This window comes from Neopelma chrysocephalum, unplaced genomic scaffold, assembly GCF_003984885.1.
Source record: "Neopelma chrysocephalum unplaced genomic scaffold, ASM398488v2 Primary Assembly neopelma1_44, whole genome shotgun sequence".
Classification (NCBI taxonomy): Eukaryota; Metazoa; Chordata; class Aves; order Passeriformes; family Pipridae; genus Neopelma; species Neopelma chrysocephalum.
In genome coordinates, this window is record NW_020897703.1 from 835,554 (window position 1) to 858,981 (window position 23,428).

The 23,428-nt window shown below is 43.5% G+C and overlaps 1 protein-coding gene and 1 long non-coding RNA gene across 2 annotated transcripts in view; one reads left to right on the forward strand and one right to left on the reverse strand.

The window, feature by feature from the left end:
- The window catches only part of CPS1 (carbamoyl-phosphate synthase 1), a 330,044-nt gene that overhangs the window by 257,513 nt on the left and 49,103 nt on the right, over nt 1-23,428 (forward strand). The window contains exon 48 of the transcript XR_003533439.1: nt 19,913-19,988. The gene's annotated coding sequence lies outside the window, so the exon portion shown is untranslated. The remainder of the gene's footprint in view (nt 1-19,912; nt 19,989-23,428) is intronic.
- LOC113965112 lies at nt 1,356-2,031 on the reverse strand. Its single transcript, XR_003533443.1, has 3 exons — nt 1,866-2,031; nt 1,621-1,709; nt 1,356-1,431 (listed from the first exon to the last, which is right to left on the reverse strand). It is a non-coding gene; the product is annotated as an uncharacterized LOC113965112 (long non-coding RNA).

Sequence of the window (23,428 nt, forward strand, 5' to 3'; positions counted from 1 at the left end):
TACTTTCCATGTTACTTGCTTGAGCTTGGGAGCTGTAGCTGATGGCTGGTACAGTGGGACCTGTAACTTTCTAAAGAAGTTGAAATCACCAGCTTTTGTAAGAGACAGCCAGGGAAAAGAGGGGTCCCAAAGCAACCACAGGGTTGGCCTGTGAATATCTCCAGTGTCATCCTGGTATTTTGCACTGGTCGGAGCCAGCTCTGCCATTTTGCTTTGAAAAACTAGGAAGCCCTGATTCGGAAATGTCTGTGCAGCACAGTTAAGCACTAAGTATCCCTGAGTGAGAGAATGTGTGCTTTTGCCTCTCTAACCAACCCTTGAGATCACTCACCTGTTCTGTTCAATTAGAAAAGAAAGATGTCACCTGCCTTCCCTCTGCCAAAGGTGCCCTTGCAATCAGGGGTGGAGGCACTAACCCGACACCCCCCTGGAGCAAGACTTGGGTTCACTGCTGGACCAGCCCTTGTTCCTGGCCAGGGGAGCTTCCTTGGTTTCCCAGAGAAGAGGAAGGAAGGCTTTTGCAGGTCTTTGTTATCATATGCTGGCAAGGACAGGCAGTGTGATGGATTAACGAATAACCCTGCTTTAATGGGGCTGGAAGCTATTGATGATTTTCCCCTATACCTATATTGTTTTTCTGGGTTATAACCAAAGCTACTTTTTCCTTAAAATGAAGAAAGTTCTTGGGATTGCACCTGCCAACATTATTTTCCAATACTGTGATATGTAGTGGCATCTTGTGACATTAGTTTGCAACCTGGAGAATATAAAGACCTTAAAAGAACAGCTCCCAATAAAGTGAGCAACACATCCGAATTGCAGGAACTCCTTAGTTCACAGGGAAAGATCTCTCTTTCCAGCTTGCTGGCCTCCTTTATTTGGCTGCACATAGCACAGATTGTAACTTTTGCATAATTGTCCTTGAACTCTCATCTGTGCTCTGTAAGTGCCAGTTACTGAAGATTAAAGTAAAGGAGCACATATTTGGCATACTTTTTATTTAAAATAGCTAGTTTTGATGTGCATCTTGTGCCCCATATGATTGTTTATCATGTGTATGATTGTTTCTGAGAAATCCCAGCAGCTTCAAAAGTGCTGGGGACAGATGAGTTTCTCACTTTTTCAAAGTGTGGTCAGGTGAGGTAGAAGGGAAAATGCCAGTGTAGCTCAGTTGGTCTTTTGAGCCACATCCCAGGTGATGGTCATTTCCCAGACGATGTTTGCCTGTTGGACTGTGCACATGCTTGGGTGGCAGAGGGACATTCAGCATTTTCCTGCACCGCCAAACCAGCTGATGTGAAGTCCAAGTTTGGAAGATTTTATTGGGAAACTTGCAGCCTGAAGGCCCCCATCCTGCTAGATGTGGTTCCCAGTATACTCGGATGTGTGTTCAAGCACTGATCACCTCTCCTCTCTGTGCTCTACTTGCAACTGTTTATCAAAAGGAATGTGAAGGGAGTGTCACGAAGGCATGCTGGGCTATACATAATGGCTTTGCTGTGGCAAATGTAAGCCACATTCATTGACTGGAGCACAGACAGCTGTTAACAGAAGGCTGAATTGTTCAGCAACAGCAGACACCAGGATTAAGTGAAATTTGGAAACTGCCTCATAATTTACACAGGAACGTTAACATGTGACATCAAAGGTTATTGGTATTGTCAGGCATGCATTCTCACAGTGAGGGTTCTTTGGGCAGGAGTTTCCTCCTGTAGAAAAATAGGAACACAGATTTGTGTAAATCTTTCCAAATTCATAGCTTGTTTTGAAGATACAGTCTGTCACTCCACTCTATGGCATGCAGCCCTTATCCCAGCTTTAGTTGGGATCCACACAGCAGTACTTTTGGTCAGGTGGGTACATACCAACTACAGATAGTATTTTAAAGAACAAGGTGTCTTCTGAAACCCCTTGTGAGGTAAATTAACCCTTTCAGTCACATTCATGTCCAGCACTGGACTTGTCCACCAACTGCACGTCATATGCAGAAACCTGTGTTCAGACTGGGACTTAGCCAGCACCAGAGAGCTCAGAACACCTCAGCTACATTTGTCACCTTCAGCTAGAGATTGAGTTGCCTCTTACAAGTGCACATGTCACAGTGAACATATTGCCTGGCTCCAAGGTATCAGGGCACAGTGTGGCCCAGCAGAATGGAGCACACTCTGCATCCTGGACTGCTGGTTCATGGGTAAGGAGGGAGCTTGGCTGCCCTGCTCTCAGCTGGGAAACCACCCTGGGATGCTTATCTGAGAGGTTCAAGTCCAGTTCCTGGTGTAGAAGTACTCAGGGCACCTGCACAGCTGAGGGGTGACATCCTCTCATTTGATAAGAAAATCCACATTATGTCTCTAGCACTGGTTACTATAAACCACCATGAGGATCTGTTTACATGGGAGAAGGTAGGATGTAACAGGAAAATCCCTGTTTCATTGAGGGTGCTTTTTGTTTTGTTTTCCTTTTTGCAAATGACAAATATAATGTGTTAGATACTTTACAGGACACAAAAAGTAGCTTTTTATGGTAACTATTGTTTGGAAAAGGTGACAGATATTAGATTCCAGTAATATAAAGTGCAGCAGTCCAGCAACTTGATATTTGGAGCTTGGAATCACAGGTTCATTCCTTCTTACTTGTACCAAAATCAGTAAGCAAAGTCTGTATTAACAGTGTAACAGAGGTTTGGCAAAAGGTCCAGAATCTTGGCAGAAGTTAAAAAAAATGAATCAGAGTAAATCTACCAATCTCTTTTTCAGGAAAGAAGTACTTTTAATTGTTTCTGAACATGTACAGTGGGGACAGAGTGAACTGTTCTGCTGTGGTCAAACTGGCACATGGTGAGGGTATATCTCAGCATGGTTCCTGGCCTCAGAGTGGAATTTGGTGTGAGAAATTTGTCGATGTGTGATTGGGAGGGTTTTGAAACCGTGCCAGTCTGAGCTGGCTTCATTTTTTCCCATCACGGACAAATGTTTTTTGCTGTAATGTTTAACATACGAAACAGGGCTTTTCCTACCCCCTTTGAGAGGCCTGTGAGAAGTGAGTTGCAGGATGGTTTTCCTGGTGTTTATCCTGTGTTTTGGCAGCATCAGAAGTTTTGATGAACACTTTGTTGGACTCCTGAAGGTTTAAATGAGCTATTTCCTTAATTGGTAATGGGTGATGAAACCTCTCTTTTGGGAATGAAATATTTTTTTTCAGTGTCCCAAATAATTACAGTACAAGGGTTTAGCAGTTAGTCTGATATATCCCTCCAAATCATCAGTCACTTTTTGCAGTTGACCAGTTTTCTAACACAAAGAGTAATCCAACTTTCCTATCTTTATGGTAGTTCTCTAGTCAGCTGCCTCCTCCTTAATGGTCCAGAATGTGCAGCTAAGCAGAATATGATATTGCAATGTGTAACTCATCATGTGTTTTTTACTTTAAGACAGAGTTGCAAATGGATACGAGAAACACAGCTCATCTGAATGGCTTCTCTCAACCTCAGTGACTGTGTTTTACTGGACCAAAATTGGGTCACCTTCTTCTGCATCTGCTGGAAGATGTTTGTTGTGTCTCAGGCACTATTCATCTCTCTCCAAATTTCCACTGAAAGCACATCATCCTTTGCTGCTTCTTTCATTTTTATCCCTTTTCCATTATTATTCATAATCCCTTGACTGTCTCTTCTTTCTGAAGGACAAAGGCTCTTTTAGATTGTATGAAACTAGAAAGCAGAGCCACACATATCTTGTAGGTCTCACAGACACAGAAATGGTTCATGTCCCGTGGCCTGCATTGGACACAGTCTTGTAAGCAGTGACTTAAAAGCGTTACCTGCTCATTACTTAAAGCAGCTCTCAGTAGTTTCACAATATAGCAAACCATGAATCTACCATCTACATACACTTCATGTATTGTATGTGTGAAGTCATGCATGTGTAAGTAACCACATATTTTCAAATCATAAGTTTTGTTTCTCCTCCTAGCAAATAGCTATGCCTCCATATAATTTAATGAGGTGTTAACTGTCTTAACATAAATGAGCCCTAATAATACCTGATAGAAAGGGAGGTGAAATTTGAATAGACAAGCTTAGTGGGAAAACTGCAGGTGGTATAACCACAGGAGGAGGACATGTGACTCTGAAGGCCTTGTTAGATGTGCCTGTTTCCAGTTACCAGTGTCTGCTGCCAGCACACAGCTGGGAAAAAATATGAGGAAAATATATGAGGAAAAAATAGAGAGCAGGGAAAAAGAAAATTTATTCAAGTGGGATCTGATTGTGCTATGAAAGGAGGGTGCAGAGTGGTCTCTCTGGAGAAATCTCCCCATCAGAAGTGACCTCTTTCTCCCACAGCTGATTCCCAGGACTCCTGCTTCCCACTTGCAGAGGCAAACTAAACATCTTTGATCCTGTGCAGGGCTTGACCATGCAAAAGAGGATCAGGCCTGCAGGAAATTCATTAAAGACTTGTCTCCTGCTTTTTATGAAGGGTCAAGAGAAAGGCAGCAAGAAAAACTCTTGCAAGGAGGAGAGGAAAGATTAGGCTCTTGCTTAGGCAGCAGTGTAGCCTGGGATGGTGAAAGTGCCAGGGCATATGTTGAGAAGTTGCTGTGGAGCAAGGAGGAGGATCCCTGCCTGCTGCCCCATGTGGAGAGGTACTTGACCATTCTTAGCTCCTGTTCTTTTTTGACACCAAGATATAAGGACAGTTTGTCAGCTACACAACTGCTCCTTGTGTCAGGGAAAATTGATTTTACATGTTATGTATACTAAACTTCATAGTATCTTACCTGTAAGGGAAATGTTGTCTTGTTTTCATTGCAAAATATGACAGCCACAGATAGGTGAGAGGTAACAAAACCTGGAAGCAAAAATATCTTTAGTATTTATCCAGGGTGTGAAGAAAACTGTGAACATCTGCATGTGAATTACGATAGATGTGTCAGGTAGTGCTTTCTTTACCATGGTTTCCAGGAAATTGCAAGGCTGTTTTTAGCTGCTGATAATTTTGTCAGACTTTAATTGCTTAGGTTGATCTTCTCTACAAACACAGCTGTAGGGCTGGTATTGTAAAATTGCTATTATATTACCCAAGCCTGTTCACCTGTTTTTGAAAACAAGGCTTGGAGAATGCTGCTTTGGTCTGTACATACTAAAAACCTTTTCCTGAGCAGTTTGAGCAGTGGTGACTGTTGCATTTAGCATGTGGCTTTAGCCACATTTAGCATGTGGCTGTGCAAAGTTAGAATAGGCTTGATGAGGTGTTTGAGGAATGAAGTTTGTACGTGGTGGAGAGACCCGTTGAGTTTAGCAGTGAAAAATCTCCACAGAGTTGAAAATCTTGGACCATGTGCCATTCCTCTCTATCCACTAGCAGCGACTGATGGGTGCAGGATTCACTCCCACTGAGTGACTCTCTGTGGCTCCCTGGCCCAGGACCACAGTGTTTGAGATTGTCAGTGTTTGAGATTGCTGGAACTGTCTGCCCCAGGGGACACTTTCATTGCCCAGTGAGTTTGCATTTGTGCATCCTCCTTGTGTTTGCACAGGGCTGAGAGGGAACCTGTCCTGCTCAAATGCAGAGTGGATAGGGTGCCAGGAACATTAGGCTTTAGTGCTGGTGTTCTGTGACCTTTGAGCACATAATGTTGCAGTATTAATAATATTTACCATGATTTGGAGCTCGTGCACAGAGTTACACTGGAATCAGCTTTTGGGAAAGCATCTATGGTGCTGAAGTGCCTTTTTAAAGCATCTGAAACTGGGAAAAAGTCTCTCCCAGCAACAGAACAGCATGTCACATGCAGACGGGTTCCTTTTATGCTCTATCAAATAGAAAAATGATTTGAAATATGCAGTGGATTTTGACTTACAGATGTCCAAAGCCTGCAGAAACCAATAAACCCCTCTCCATTACCACTGTGCATCATCAGACCAGAATGATTTCTGATTCCCCAGAAATGTGTCCTGACTTGGTTACATTTCAAAGACATCAGAAAGTTGTCCAGATTTGCTGTCTTCTTGCTTCTGTTCATTATTGATTTCCTTGTTAACACTGAACTGAACTTTCTGACATGTTTGTCAGAATAGGTCCTAAGTGCCACATGCCTGCAGTGGGATGAGTGGAATTAGGATAATTCCTGCCACATGCACATGGTTTACTACTTCGGTGGGCTGGTTGTTCCAGATCAGCTGGTTGAATTGAGCAGTGGCCACACCACTTCTGCCGCTGGAAACCCTCCTGAAAGAAGGAAAATGCAAATTTTAACCTAGGGACTGCTCTGTGCAGCAGGAGGAGGACTTTGCCTCAGAGGATTTTTGATCTCAGGCTACCTGGGCAGCCACCAAGGGTCCCCATTTCTCTAAAGAGAGATGATGAAAGAAAACTCCTCATCTCAGCTTTGTTTCCTCTTGTGAGGAAAGAGAGAGATAATTACTTTCTGGAAATAATGCAGCATGGTGATGCTGATATGGTGTTACGGATCTTAAAGCTCTGAGCAACCTCGTCATAAATTGTTGCTGACCCTGCTTGAGCAGGGGTTGGGCTAGAGACCTCCCAAGGTCTCTTCCAGCCTGAATTATCCTATGATTACATGCAACACGCAACAGCTGCTGCAGAAATTTCTGGCACAGTTCACTCACCTTTTCTGCCACAGGCTTTGCATACTGAGCTGGAATGGTATTGAGGAGAGCTGGAATTGCAGGCAAGGTGTGAGGGACTTTCACCAGGTCCAGGATGTCCTGACACCCAGAGCCACAGGATCATCCTGCAGACTGTGGTGGCTTTTCAGCCTGTGCTTCCCTCTAGTGCTGGGTTTATGGCAGGGGTGGAGGAAGCATGAGAAGAGAGTGATGCTTCATGTCCTAGATGGTAATGGGTTTACTCTGTGTTACAATCCCTTCTTCACTTCCCTCTCAGGCTGGTCAGGTTTGATCTGCTAATTTGTAATGCAGCTGTGTTAAAGCCTCCACACTGTGGTTGTTACCTGTGATTAAACCCTGAAGGTACAGTACAGCTGGGAAATATGGGGTGCTGGAATCCTCTGGTGTGAATAACAGGTAAAAGTTGACTTGTTCAGGAGCAAATCAGTTTGGATATTTGTCACCATTGCTGAATATTAAATTCTGGCTCTGTGCCTGCAGTTTATTCTTTCTTTTAGTCCCTGTTCATCTTCCCTCCTTCCCCCTTTTTATTATTTTTCAGATGCCTAAATGAGAGGCTTTGCAAAATGCACAATGTGTTTTCCTTATGTTTCTGCCCAGGATAAGAATAAATTATAGCTCAAACTTGGGAATACTACATCTGTCACTAGTTGTAAAGCGGCCTTGAAGAATTTTGCCTTGGCAAGCCTAATTGCTGATAACTACTCCTTTTATGCAAATCTGGGTGCATGTGGGACTGCTTATGTGGTGGTGGGCTCAGCAGAGGCCCAGCTGTGGCGGGCAGGGTGGCTTCCCAGGCAGTGCTCTGCGTTGCAATATGATGCCCCAGGAAGCTGGTTTTTGAAGGATCGTTAGTTTAGATATCTGCAAACAAACCATGTGATATTGGATCCAATCCTGAGGAGAAAACCTGTTAATTAAGTTCTTAAATTGGTCCTCTGTATTTATTTTTAAATAGAAGGAAATTGCCTTTTGAGCTGTGGTTGCTTTTTTGCCTGGCTCCCTTGTCTTGAACAGTAAGCACAACCGCAGTATGATCATGCTGCCTGCTAGCTTGACTGATGGGACTCTCACTGAATTACTGCCCCATCTTACCTGCTTCTCCCTTACCATAGAAGCAGTTATTGCTTGGCAAAAGCTGGAATTATAAAGTCCTAAGGCTGCTGTCCCCATCCTTGGCCTCCAGATGTGGCTGTGGTGCTGAGTGAGCGACCTCACAGCCGCTAAGCTGCAATAGCCTGTGTGTACCTTGCAGGAAATAAGGTGACTCCCTCTTCGTGCTCCTGCAGCAAAGGAGCAACTGCTAAATGGGTGGTAGCTGGGAAGGACATTAATATAAGACTGCATGCTTTGCTGAGCATCATATAGAGCAGCCTACCCTTGCTTTAAGGCTTTGTTTGGAGCATATTCACATCTCTGGGAATCTGACCACTCAGTTAACAGTGGTAGAGACAGATACTGTCACAGCAACGACTCTGAGCTTAATGTGCAAACTGTGCACTAGCTGAGGTTTGCACTCCTGCAAATGGAGTGATTATAAAGCACAGTGGGGTTCAGTGCAGCGTGGGAAACATATGTTCAAATTCTACGTGGCTAACAGTACAAACTGTAGTACCTGGCTTACCTGGAAAGGTCAGGAAGCAGTGCAGCTGGATGGCTATCTCGTGGTTGGAATGGCTTTCTCTGCAGCCTATTGTCAAAGCTGATTTCAGCACATTCCCTCCAGTGGGGCTGGGACTCAGTAGACTTTTCCTTGTTTTGTTCTAGGGTGCAACGGGGTCCTGAGTCCCAGTGTGACACATGAGGCAGAGATGCAGGGCCCAGCAGTTAAATTATGTAGGCCCCAGGACAGCTCAAGTTCTGTAAGTCTTTGTTTTCGGCTTGTTAACAATGAACAGTTGAGTAGTTATTTGTTATTTGTGCAGAAGTGGCACTTCCCTGAGTGCTGGTGCACGAGAGTCCTCAAGCTGGGAGGTGTGATAAAGAGCAGGGATTCATTCATGAGAGAACTGGGTATGTGCTCTTGGAGAGGAGGGAGCTTAGCGCTGTCAGCTTGGGAGCCTGTCCTTCAGCATGGCCCTGCTGGGAGGGCTGCTGAGCAAAGCTTTCCTGCCCTGTGACCCTTTTCAACTAGGTGTAAGCTGGAGTACAACAAAAAGTTCAATATTGTGCTGCAAATCCATGTGGAGCAGCTGCCACAGGGAGGAAGGTGAGGAGCTCACAGAGGGAGCCTGAAATTAAGTATCATCTAGACATTTTGATTTAAATCTGAGACACAGTGTATTAAACCCTTTAAAAATACATCAGGAGGGAGGATTTGCTTTCTTTTTACAAGTGATGGGGTCAATTTCCTTGAAAGGTATGCTGCCATTCTGATGGACTCGAGGTAACATTGACCAGGACGTGAGCTATGAGCTCCCATATCTGGGACTTTTTATTGGGTGGCACCATTTGCGTTACCACCAGCTAGCAAAAGCAGAGGCAATATTTTGTTGCTGTGGTGTAAGTTTGGCAGGTACAGTTATCGCTACCATAGACTGTTGTCCTCTCATTTGTGTGGTTGTGGTCAGGCCCCTCCTACCGTGGCACAGATTTCACTTTCTGAAGAAAAAAAAGGGCTTTAATCGCATCATGCAGAGTATGCAAGGACCATATCAACCTGGAGAATTCCTGCTGGTTCCCACTCCATTTTCATCACCCCAACTGCAATGAGCTCAGGTTTGCTGTCACAAACACATATGATACCACACCGAAGACCAAAAATACAAACAACACATCTTACTTTTTCTTGGCTCTTTACATCCTTCTGGAGGGATATTTTTTCCTGCCTGTTTACGACACAGTTTTATCAACACTATAGGACAGTCTTGCTGCACAACAGTGTGACATGCTGGATGTGGATGGAGAGGACAGGGTCCTTCATCTGGCCATGTCAGCAGGATCTCTGTAAGGTGAAGCTACAGCCTGAAGAAACTGTTTGCTGAGGGGTGAACAGTAGTGTGACTGGGTTATTTATTATTTCCTAGCTTGAGATTTTTGTGGCCTCTCCTGAAGGAAGGGGACTGGGAGCAAATCTTTGGCCTGACCATATGCTGGATCTTCTTATGCTTTTATGATCAGTGATGTTGGGTTGCCTCTACTTCACATGCCTGTGGAGAGATGTGCTCAAATGTCTGATTTGCCACTTCTGGGTGCTTTGTGCTTTCCGAAGTCACTTTCTTCTAAGGGATGTTCAGTGAGAAATACAGGAACAGATATGGTCTGAGATCACCAGTGATTTTGGAAGATTTTGGCTTACATTCACTCTACGGCACAGTGGGATCCAGCATAGTTTGCTGTGCATGTGTTTTGCAGCTGAACCTGCAGTGCCTTGGTACTGGACTGCACACAAACGTACCACAGGAGAAAGGGCCTGCCCTGCTCCTGCACAGATGGGAGATATGTGAAAGGAATAAATGTCTGCAGGTCATCTTCTGCTCTGCCCACTGGACCCAGCAAACTCTTGGGCCTTTGATTGGTTCTCTCCAGTTCCAGAGGACATAAAGGCAGTGTAGCCCCACATATCACCAGTTAAATGAGGAACCCGTGTATCTCAGGTCTGACTGTCATTCTGATCCCAGCACTTGGTGAGTTTGGGCCACTGATTTATGTCTTACCCTAAGAATGTGAAAGGTGCAGGCCCTACCACTGCACTGTTCCATCTGCTGGATTTCATACGGTGTCTCTGGCTTCTTAGGAGGCAAGATGCACACAGCTTAAAACATGCCTGTGCAAAACAGAAAGAAAAGGTGATGCTGGGGTCATTTCTGTGAACCCTGCTAATGAACTAATTATTGCCTTCCTGTAATAACAATGGAGTACCGCTGTGCTTAAAATCTCAGGGACAAAAATCCCCTGAAAGGAGGATTTTAATAGGGACAGTAGAATATGATACAATTTACAGTAATTCTCTCCCAAATTGTTCTAGAGATGTAAATATTACATGGCTAGCCCATATTATTCACCTAGGGGTCCTTATTATGGACCGGCAAGACTCAGGAATAGACTAGGAATAGTTACTAGGATTATACCCATTACGGAATAATTATACCTATTGTACAGATGAGAAATATAGATACATAAAGGTATTATCTTACTTGTTTCACTTAATAAATGTTCTGAGGTTTGGGAAGTTTGTGATCCTTGCTCTTCCCAGCAATACCTCCTTCATCTCTGTGGTACACAAACACACCAAGCATTTTGCCTGGAGAATACAGGAGATCAATAAGGAAAAATGGAGTTCTTTAAACTTGCTGACTAGGGGTGCTGTCTCAGTGTTACCTGGCAGAACTCAGGGCCATCAGATATCTTGGCTAGCCAGTTCCTAGCAAAATAAGGACAATATTTTTTTTCTTTTATGAGGAAGAAAATGTTTAGTAGTGAAAATGGGAGAACCCAGGGAGATTTTGGAGGGACAGCCCTCATGGTTTAGGCTACAGAACAATTTGGCAAAGGAAGAAAGTTCCTTCATAAGGAAGAAAATTTTCTTGCAGAATCTTTTTCTGCAGCACTTCTCATGCTTTGCTCTAGAGAAGCTGGCGTGTACTGGCTCCATCAGGAGTTTGGGTCTTTCAAATCCTTTCATGGTTGTCCTTACAGCCCATTATAAGCTTGCCTGGAGGAGAGCATTGCATGGCATACACTGAAGTGTTACTCTAAAATTCTCCCTTTAATATTGTCAAAGACCTCTGCAAAATAAAAACAGAAAGGAGAGTGCATCTAGTCTGTCCCTGATAACTTCTTTGACTTGCAGGGGTTTTGGGAAGGCTACTGCAGGATGCTGGAACTAAACCCGTAGTTTTAAAGTCCTAGTGGATATATTGGTTTTTCCTGTTCAGGCTGTTGAGGTTCAGACAAGGAGGCAAGGGAAGTGTGAGAACAGCCATGGCATGCCCGTGAAAGTGGCTGTTATGTCTCAGCATGGTAGATCACCACAATCCTTACTCATAGCTTAGTCCTTTTTCCTTCACTGTGTTTAGTGAAGAGAATCACACAAGCAAGACAGAGGAAAAATTGCCCGTAATGTTTCAGCCCCATGACTACATTAGTGCACATAATAATCTGGAAACAAATATGACTGTAGACATCTCCCATAGTCACAGGCAATATTGAACAAGCCATCTACTTAACGGGGACTGTACATCTCAGACTGCTGCAGCTACGTGGGTGACTGGGTTCTTTCTATGTATATAAATTTGCAAGTGTGCAGTAGGTTGTAAAATTTATGAGCACTTTAGCCCTTATAAATTTTATCAAGTGTGGCCTTTAAAACTAAAGGTTGTCATAAGTATTACATGCAGATTTTCATTATTATTAACCCTCTGCTCACCCTTTGCCTTAAGGGGGGGAAAGAGAGAAAATAAACCCCAAAGGAAAGGGAAAGAGAAGATTTAGTTCATTGGATGAAAGTAGTGAAATCACTTTCAGGTCTACAGATTGGCAGACAAAGGCCTTGTAGTAAAGATGATATAATCCAGATGGGAGGACTTTGGAGGAATATATTCCCATTAAATTCTAACCACCTAAATGCAGCATTGCTAAAACAGAATATGTATCAAATAAATCTCTGTTTCCTCAAATAGATTAAAATTTAATGGTTTTCGTGCCAGAATTTAACTCAGTTAAGATTGTAAGTTACAGTTCTGTTGCAATACACTTGACTGAGAAAGGAATCGGCAACTGGAACCTTGAATTGGCGTCTCTGAGCTCCTTTTTCCTTTTTTGGTGTTGTTCAGGGGAAGAATGTCAAAGCATGTGCAGGGCTGGAGCATGCCTGGGACCAGGGGTGGGTGAGGCTGTGCAAAGCCACACTTCAGGGAAGAGCAGCTTTACAGACCTACAGGGGCCTGGGAGAGTAACAGGGAGACACGGGATGTTTGGTTATCACAGACTTCTTGGCCTAGTAAAACTTATCCCGGTGCAATGTAAGGATATCCATGCTCCACTGCAGCCTTTGGACTGGTCCTCATTACTGTCAGTGCATGGTATGTTCTCGCTCCTGTCTTTTCTTCTCTCCTTCCATGCTTTCTCTTTTTTGTCACGGAGTGAAGTGCTTTTTTCTCTTTCTTTTTTTTAAAAAAGGAATAACTGCTGTTAGGATTATGTCCTATTACTTAAAGTGCTTGTTCTGCTACATGTACACGCAAATTTAATTATATTGGCCATATGAAAGATGCATGAAGGTTCACTTTTGGGAAATATGCCAAAGAGATCTTCTCAATGTCGAGCTGTTTGATGTAAGCTTGTGCATGGTAATTGAATTACTGATCAAGTACTGTATCAATGAAATAATCTTGGTAAATTCTGTGTACTTAAGTAACTCTAGCCTTGAGGCTGTGGTAAATGGAGTAACCCTGTTATTGATTTTTTTCATTGAATATGCATATCTTATACCTCCTAATAAGACTGTCCTTTCCTAGCTATTTCTGTGTCCTTCAGAACTGAGATTTTTCTTTCAATCAAACTTGTGAAAGATTATCTTGTCACTGCTTGTACTAGGAATTTCTTCTGTGTCTTTCTTGAGGCCCCTTTGCTGCCTTCTTCCTCAGCTGTGGGGAATCCTGCAGCAATGCCAGTCTGCTCCCCTTCCCTCTCCTGTGGCCCTTGCAAGACAGGAAAAGTAGGACATTCTCTTTCTATGCTCATTACTTTACAAACAAAAGTACTTGATCTAATTATGCTGGAGTTTTGTGGGAAGTTCATTTATATCTTCTCTGCTCCTTCTTCCTGATCCATCCATCCCTATCTACCCTTCATATTGTCAGGACTTAAGGTTAAAAGACTGGGGCATGACAATAGCAAATATACTCCATCCCTGGTGTGTCCCAGGGACCCAAAGAAGTGATTTCATCAAGATCCTGTTAATATTATGGATTCAAAGTTAATCGCTTGTCTTTCCCCTCCTTTCTTGTATGTTTTTTTCTCCTCTCTAGTAGGCTGCTCCATAGGTAAGCTCTGGTTCAAGGGATTCTTCACAGTATTGCTATCAAATTGCAGAAAAAAAACTGGTTAAGAAATAGAGTCATCTTTGGATCATCATATGCTACAGCTGTTGAAGATGCTTCAAGACAGTGTAGGATGGAAAATATAGTAACCCATAACACAGTAACACCATGAATATGTGGTGCCACCGACGTATCTATAGGGACATGGATGGTATGCAGTGCACAGACTTGAGTAGAAGTTATTTTTGCAGACCTTTATTTTGGAGTCACTCTGAATTCCAAAGTGAGATCTGAGCATGTACTTTCCACTTTTCCTAATGCAAAGCTTTTTACTTTCCCCATGTCAGTACTAGACATGACTTACAGTACAGATAGTGATAATATAAATGACTGAAAAAGGTCACTCAAACTTGTTTTTGGATATAGACACTATGTATAAGCTCCTATGGTATGGCATCAGCAAGAAGCACAGTCTGAAAAACTGACCAAAACCTTCTGTCCTGAAATGCATGATTTATGAAATGCACTTAGTCAATACCTTTAGGTGTTTTGGAGAATGAAGATTTTTAAAAAAATTTCTGGCTTGCTTGAAAATATTCATTGTTCCCTGCATTATGTTACAAGTTGGATCTGACATGCTCCTTTAGCAGCTCCAGTCTCTGGTGGCCTGTTCCAGTGATTCCTTCACACATTCAGGAAGTTTTCCAGGGAAATTGAACCCCAGCATTGTGCTCAAGAGCTCCAGCATGCAGAACCTGGCTTTGTTCAGCTGGAGAAACTGCACTTGGGAGTGAATTAAGAAGCTGGATCGGACACAACCGATGCGTGGGGAATTGAGCTACTGCTGTTCAGATTTCATGGACGACAGCTTGCCTCTGAATGAGAGCCACTGACAACTGAAGGAAATTCCTTGGGGAGCAGTATCTTCTGGCAAGACCTAAGCAGGTCTTGGACTGGGTAGCCTGGCACACGAGGGAGGTATAGCAGCGGACAGATGTGATGAGACCTCTGCTGAGCTGCTCTACTCATGGGAGAATCTCACCCCTCACTTTGAATGTTGCCAGGGTGTCTTTTCTGGCAGCTGCAGCTACAAAAGCTGGAGGGACAGTTTTTACTCTTCTTCTCCAGGATCTTGTCACTGTATGTCCTTTGCTTTGGTGCCTTTATTTATTTTATTTATTTAAAGAAAAGGGAAAAGAAATATTAAAATCAGAAATTATCTGGCATTAATATGTTTCTACTTGATGCTTGTGTCAACATGGAGAACTTCAATGCACAACTTCTGCTAGCAAGAAGAGTACATTGTTTCCCACTTTTTGTTCTTATTACAGAATAACAGAATATGCTGAGTTGGAAGGGACCCACAAGGATCATCAAGTCCAACCCTTAGCCCTGCACAGGACCAGCCCCGAGAGTCACACCATGTATCATCCAAACACTTCTTGAACGCTGTCAGACTTGGTGCTGTGACCACTCCCCTGGGGAGCCTGTTCCAGCCCATAACGACCCTCTGGATGAAGAGCCTCTTCCTAATATCCAACCTAAACCTCCCCGACACAACTTCAGGTCATTCCCTTGGTTTCTGTCACTGGTCACCAGAGAGAAGAGATCAGTGCCTGCCCCTCCTCTTCCCCTCACGAGGAAGTTGTAACTGCAGTGAGGTCTCCTGTCAGTCTCCTCTTCTCCAGCTGAACAGACCAAGTGCCCTCAGCTGCTCCTCACACGGCTTCCCCTCAAGGCCCATCACCATCTTTGTTTCCCTCCTTTGGATTCTCTTTAATACCCTGACATCTTTCTTATATTTCAGTGCCCAAAAGTGCCACAATATTCCAGGTGAGGCTGCCCCAGGTCAGAGCAGAGCAGGACAATCCCCTCCTTCGACCGGCTGGTGATGCTTTGCCTGATGCCCCCCAGGACAGGGTTGGCCCTCCTGGCTGCCAGGGCACTGCTGACTCGTGGCCAACTGGTCATCAACCAGGACCCCCAGGTCCCTTTCCTTGGCACTGCTTTCCAGCATCTCATTCCCAGTCTGTCCGTACATCAGGGGTTGCCCCATCCAGGTGCAGAATCTGGCCCTTCCCCTTATTGAACTTCCCTTGGTGGTGATTCCCAGCCCTCTAATTTGTTGAGGTCTCTCTGCAGGGCCTCCCTGCCTTTGAGGGAGTCAACAGCTCCTCCCAGTTTTTTGTTATCTGCAAACATGCTCAGTGTCCCTTCCAGTCCTGCATCCAAGTAATTTGTGAGATGTTGAAGAGCACAGGGCCCAAGATGGAGCCCTGCAGAACCCCTTAGAAACAGGTGGCCAGTCTGTTGTCACCCCAGTCACTATTACCCTCTGTGCTCGACCTGTGAGCCAATTGCTCACCCACCACAGGATGTGTTTATCCAGCTCTGGGCTGGACATTTTGTGCAGAAGGATCCTGTGAGAGTCACTATTGAAAGCTTTACTGAAATCCAAAAGATTACATCAGTTGGCTTCCCATGATCAGCTAGGTGGGTTACCTTGTCAGAGAAGGAAATCGGATTTGATAAGCAGGACTTTCCTCTCACGAAGCCTTGCGGGCTGTGACTGATGACAGTGTTGTCTTTGAGGTGTTTTTCAGTATGTCCCAGAATAATCTTCTCCATAACTTTACCAGGCACTGAAGTCAGACTGACAGGCCTGTAGTTTCTGGGGTCCTCCTTCTCACCCTTCTTGAAAATCAGGACAACATTAGCCAGCTTCCAGTCAGGTGCGACCTCTCTGGATTCCCAAGACTGCTCAAAGTACATCGAGAGAGGTTGTGCAATGATATCAGCAGCTCTTTGAGGATTCTGGGATGAATCCCATCAGGCCTCATAGATGTGTAGGCATCCAGCTGGAGCAGCAGGTCCCACACAATTTCAGGGTCGACTGGGAGTTGATCATTCTCACAGTCATGGTCCTCCAGCTTAGGGCACTGAGACCCCTTGGTCCATCATCTGTGTTGAAGACAGAGGCAAAGAAAGCGTTAAACACCTCTGCCTTGTCTGTGTCCCTGTCTGTGAGGTGACCAACCCCATCCTGTAACAAGACGATGATATTTTCACACTGCCTCTTACCATTAAAACACTTGAAAAAACTCCTTTTATTGTCCCCCATATTTCTGGCAGCTTCAACTCCAGTTGAGCTTTGGCTGCATAAATTTTCTCCCTACAATGGCAAGCAGCATCTCTGAATTCTTCCCATGTCACTTGGCCTTGCTACCACTGGGCATACACCTTCCTTTTTTTTCCTTATTTCTTCTCTTTTTTCCAAGAGAAGATCCCTGCTCAGCCAAGCCGGCCTTCTGCCTCACCTGGTTGACTTCCAACATTTGGGAATTGCCTGCTCCTGTGCCCTCAGGAGGTGATGTTTGAAAAGTGACCAGCACTGATGCACCCCAGCACATGCAAAAACATTTTTCCAGGGCATTTTACTTACTAATTCCCTGGGCAGCCTGAAGTCTGCTCTCCTCATGTCCAGAGTTGAGGTTTTGCTGGCACTTTTCCTCCTGTCAATAGAGATTTTAAACTCGATCATTTTGTGGTCGCTGTGGCCAAGACAGCTGTGAATCTCCATTTCTCTCACAAGATCCACTCTGTTGAAAAGCAGCAGATCAAGGAGGACATTTTTCTGAGTTGGCTGCCTTACATCCTGGTCCATAAAGTTGTCATCCATGTATTTTACGATTAGGGCAGATGTGTGAAACAGTGGAAAAAGAAATATTTTGTGGAGAAACCAGAATCCGATTGGGAAAGATACAAAGCGTGGAGGGAGCTCTACAGAAATTGAATGGACTGTGGATATACCTGATGGACTTTTCACCAGACTGACTGTTGCTCCCCAGTTTTTATTGTGTTATGTGTTTCTACTGTTGTACCCCTGTTTGCTGCTGGTTTTTTATGAAATTTTGATGTACCCCCATATTAGCCCTTCTTCTCCCTCAGACTTTCCCGCCTAAAGTTGTTTACTCCCCTGTTCTCCCCTGCTTTCCCGCTCCTCTGACACTGATTGGCTGGAATTTGCCGCAGTGCAGAGTGAGCTCCCATTGGCCCTTTCCCCTGGATACCCCAGAGTTACACCTACCTCTCCCTTATCTCCCAATCCTGACTCTCCCTGGGCTGTCAGTCCCAAGCTCCTCCCCAGTTCTGAATCCTCCCCTCAGACCTACCCTATTTAAGTCCCTGCTCTCCCTCAATAAAGTGGCATTGCTCCTTCACCCTTCACCTGTGTCCGGACCCTCTTTGCAGTGCCGCGTCCCATTCCCTTTCCCCTTCGGACCGTGGCAATATTTGATTTTTTTTAACTCAAATGTTCCTGGAAAAGAGACACCAGAAATAATGTATCTTTACGAACCAAAATGATGTAAATACCTCCAAATGTGAGGTTTTAGAACTACCAAATTGAATGCTGTAACTGTTCTTTCTTTGGTGTTTAAGGTGAGAAAAAGCCAGAGTTTGACATTTTGCTCATAAAACTAACATCCCATTTCTTGTCACTGATAGCAGGTGGTACAGGAACTTAAAAATCAAACTCTTCTTTCCCAGAAACCCTTCTCTGAGGCCTTCTGTCTCAATGCAATCAAACTATAGTTTAATTCACCTCCTTTTAAAAAAATTTTGTTTCCTGCTAAATAGAGCAGTCAAACGAAGTGGGAAAAAAACAACTGGTTTGGGCTTTATTGTAGAATTTTTCATACTCTGTCTATTCTTATAATTTTTTTTCCCCCCAGATTTGCAGTGTATTTAGTTATGTGCTCAGGTCAGGGCATAGCCAGGCCAGAACCTGTCATGTCAGTTTGAGTGTGGATCATCACACCTTTGCTGCACAGCACTCTGGGAGTGTCTTGGCTGCACCCGATGGGATGTCTCACCTTCTTTAACAAGGGTGCAGGTCTAGACCTCCTGAGCATCCACTGGTACCCACCCCCTCCCTGCTTCCACAGACTTCTAGCAAGTCCCTGTTTTCCCCCCGTGCTTTGTTCTCCCGAGCGTACAACACTCGGATCTCCTGTGAGGGATCAAGGCTGTATTTTCACAGCCCCCAGCACCGCACAGACCTGCTCCATCACCAGCATTTCTAAGAACTGTGACAAAAGCATTATATATTAATAAATTGAAAGGATTTCAGGCCAGTTTTTGATCCTGTAGGGCTTGGTAAGGATGCCTGACCTCAGTGGAGCGGCAACTCACAGCAGCTGAGGGCATGACCTATCTCTCTGCACTTTCACTCTCTGCTGTAACTTGATTCAGAGAGGCAAAGATTATGGTTTGGGGTCTGTTACCTAAACATGAGGCAGAGGACAACAGCAAGGATGCATTTATGGTTAATTTTATACAGTGCCTTGACCAATGAAAATTTGAAGTCTGTTGCCCCTTGTAATTGATGTAATGACTCTCTCAGACCTTTAAAATCAGGAATGTTCTTCTGTGATTACAAAGGACAGTAGAAAAGTGGATTAAATTTCTTAAAGATTCTACTGGTGTTCTATATTTTACTTTTGATTTCTAGTTTAATTAATGTATTTAGCCAAAAAGAGTTGCAAAAGCAATCCTTGAAATGTTTTCCAAAGCATATATAAACGTTAAGAAACGAAAATAAAAGAGCCTGGACCTTATGGTGTAATGTCCAAGATGTTTTAACTCTGAAAGAGTATTTTAAAAAGCAAGGTCTTTTAAAATTCTGTGTTAGCAAGGTAATCCATGGCGATTACAACTACGGAAGATATTGAGCTACTCACACACATTGGTGCTTTACTCAGCAAAATGCAGCTTCCAGAGCTCTTATGAATGCTGACTGTGTTGTTTTAAAAAAAATAAATAAGCAGGAGTGGGAGCGTTGTTTGATCAGAATGGTGAACATTTGGGCTGTCCCTCAGGGAGTGGTTGCTGATACGAAGTCCAAGCAGAGGTAACAGGTGAATTTAGGGAAGGGAAGCTAACACTCGTGGTTTCATTTAACATGGAAATGAATACCCTCATTTTCTATTCCTTTCTCATGAAATTAAAACTGTTATAAAATCAAATAATCTATTTTTAAGAGATGAAAAAGTAGTGGAGTTCAGTGAAGTTCAGGGCACATACAAGCATGAAAGAGGAGGTGGTGGATATCTGAGAGTAACGTGCAGAAGGACACAGTGTAGTACAGACAGAGGAAAGCATTTATTGGTTTCTTGACCCTAGATCTGACTCAGTAGAAATGTCTTGGCTAAATATGTGCTTGCTTGTGTGTATGTGTTTTTAATTAAATCTTTTCTGATTTTATTCCTCCTTGCAGTTGTTAATCAAAGACTGTTATCACTGGAAAAATGGAGGTCAGTGATTTAAGAGCATCTTGCAGAAAAGATTTGGAGGTGAGTGAAATTAAATGGGTATCTGAATCAGACTTTTTTCCTGTATGGACTGAAAACTGAAAACTCATGAGGTTACCTGTAGCCATGTTTGGGATTTTCCAAAGCAGCAGGATCCATAATGTTGGTAACAGACATAGAATTTGAGGGCTCTGTGACAACTCATGGAGATTGTCATTGGTGTTGGGGCTCCACTGTGCAATCCCATTCCCTGGGCCTGAAAGCTTTTGTCTCTATTCTCTGTCTTACCAGTGAGATCACCTGATTAAAGAGCCAGATGGTTTTCTTTCAATTGAGTAAATCTTAAATACTTGGAGCTAGGCTGAGCTTCAGGTCCTGCTGGCTCAGAGGTTACAAGGACAAAAAATGAGAGAATATTTGTCAGCTGGACTGGGGCAGAGCAAAGGTTCCTGTCTGGACTGCAGCTCTCTGGGGTCAGAGATGAGGGAATTGTGACTTTGTGGAAAGTCATGAGTGGGAGACTGTGATCCAAAGCCCTTTTTGCTGGTTAAAGGCTGCAGAATCTGAGTGATGTTACAGCTTTGGGAGAGAGGGCCCTCTGTGAGCAGGGGGTGCACTTGCTGTTCTGGATGTAGTTTGTTTTTAAGAAGAAATTATCCTCAGGAGAGCCAAGAATGGGTGTGGACTGAATTTTCTTCAATAAAAGATTTGCTTGCATGCGGTTGAAACTGTATGGGTTGATATTTTCATGTGACACCTTCACGTCTGCATGGAGGCTGCCCTGCTGTATTTCTGTTCTGGGAACTGTCTGCTACTAGCTGGAAGAAAGACAGTACTGATAATAAAAAAATATATGAAACTGGCTTAAATGAGGTCAGGCTTAGCCTATAAATTCAGATATGAATTAAAAGCAAAATTTTGAGTATTTTAGGGTGTTCAGACCTATGGTTTTCCCCAGAAAGCTCTGTTGGTGCCCTGCCTGGGTTGCTGTAATAGAGCAAACATCAAGGGCCTAAATTTTTAAAAAATGCCCTCCCTCTCTCCTCTCACCTTTACTACTTTAAAACCTTTCCCTGTTTAAAAGCTTCTTAAGTGAGGGTCTCAAAACATCTGAAAAAAAAGTGAAGTAGTAAAATTTTGTTATGATTTGGTCGTTTAGGCCACTCCTAACTTCAGTGGTATTGCAGTCAGTGCTCTGGTTTTTTACCTCTGACTGCTGATTCTCCAGACTCAGTAACGGCTGATTGGTGCAATTTGTGGCTCTTGTGCATTTTTGTGCAGAAAAACAGCAGTTCAGATTCCGCATATCTCATGTCTGTGTATTGTGGATTGAAAAATTAACACAGCTTTCCACTCACTAAATGCTGTCATCACCATCTAGTTGTCAGAGTGGTTTAAGTCTGTTATTGGGATAGGAAACACGCAGAAGTGTTATTAAAAATCTAGCATCTCTAAAGATATAGACAGATCAAATGTAATGACAGTCATAGGCATTTGATTTTTGAGTACAGCCTTCACAAATACACCTCTCAAACACCACTTTGCTGCAAATCTGTAACTCATTGCGAAGCGCAAACTTCAAATCTCTCTCTAAGTGATAAAAGAAAAAGAATAAAAAAGATTATCAAATCTAGCACATGGTAGGTAAATGATAGGTCATTTTTAAGGTGTTTAATGGAATAAATCCTGTTCATCAAAGCCTGCAGGTTTGTAGTCTGGCCCAATGTGGGCTAAATGGGATCACAGCAAAAGATAGTTTGTTTTTCCTTACATGACACTTTGTGAAAGTGCAGGTACTTTTTATAAAGATCTCTCAGAGGGTTATCAGTAATGACTGCGGGAAGGGCCACATTTTGATCAATAGTTGTTGGGTCCCTAAACCCATCTGTTTAGTCTCCCACAGGACTTAGTTGTCTGCAAAGTCCCTTAATCATTCATGAACCCTTTAGAGAGGGATCGCCCACTGTCTTAAAATCACCTCCTGCTTTTGCCTTTTTTTTTTCCTAAAGATCTTTGGGTGCTTTAACAAATCAGTCGTGGTTATTAGCCATGACATCATATTCATCCTGTAACTAATATTCATGGGCTGGGCCTTTTCCTACAAGCCCTGGTTGCTATGGTCTTCCTCTCCTGTTGCAACTTCCTTAAAGGTCCTTCTGTCATTAATTTAGCAAGAGTGGTGGTCCTTCAGGCCACCTTTAAAACATATTCAATAAGTGAAGTCTTCAGGTACTGTAAAAGATGCAGTTGTTAAGGAGATGAAGAATAGGTGAGCAATAATCTTCATTAGGATCCATACCTTCTCTGCACAGGCTCCTTCCTACTATGGAGCTGCTCACTGCACTCTCCTGTGTAGCAGAGCTGCACCTCTGGGAAATTGAGTCTGAATTTTTTCAGAGCCTGTTGCATTATAACAGGAGGAAAAAAATCACTGTCCATAGAAAGCAGGCAGCTGAGGAAATGGCCTTTGCAGACTCTGGTAGCCCTTCTTTATGGTATCAAGCTTGAAAAGAAGTGTGCAGGGTTCTGCCTGTCTGAAGCATTTCCAGCGTAGTTTGTGTTTCTATTGTCTGCACGTACAATACCAGGCATAGTTTGTAAGTTTGGTGGGAAGGGTTTACTACTGAAAGGTTGTAAAAATAAAAGGATTCATAAGGATTCTGTCCTCTCTGGTGAACTCGCCAGCTTTGTGATCAATGTGCTTTACCGCTCCGCTGCGTGCCACAGTAATTTACAAACATTGGGATTACTCATTTGACTAAAGCCAGTCAATTTTTGCCAGATGAAACAAAGAACTGAGTGGGTTTAGGCTGATCCCTGTAAAAAGGAGAAGATAAATCTCTGTGCAGAGCCCCTGGGTTACCTCAGCAGGGCAGAGGGCTGAAGCTGTAGCATTGGGTCCTGCCCCTGAGAAGGAAGCAGCCAAAGGGTATTGCTCCTGGTGGTGGTTCTCTTCAAGAAGCATAGTGAAACCACTTTCCTCTCCTTACTTATATTACAGCTAAAGAGCAGGCAGCTGTTATCATTTTTCTTTCTTCTGGTAAATAACTGGCTAAAAAGCTTGCTATCAGTCTGTCCTGTTTTTTCTATGTATTTTCTTGATTGCTTAGTGATGTTTAGTATTCTTCATTCCTGTCATTTGATCTGTTGGGTGATAATAGCAGACATCAAAAGCGAGGATTTTGTCTTAGAAACCCTATTGAGGACAGCACAGGCTTGATGTGGCAGAAGCAATAGGCTCTGCATCTGCTGGTATCAGTAAAGTAATGATGGAGATAATTCTGCTTTCTCTACTGGGTAAGTTGTTTTTGTTTTGTTTGGGGTTTTTTGGGCTGTAACCTTCTCCCCCCTCCATATTTCTCTCCAGTTGTACAGCTCTTTGGACAAGGGCCATCACTGAATTGTGCGGAGGACAGGGATCATATGCTGAGACATTTTGGTGGAGCTTAACCATCAATGTGTAAATGGCTTCAAGTCATAAT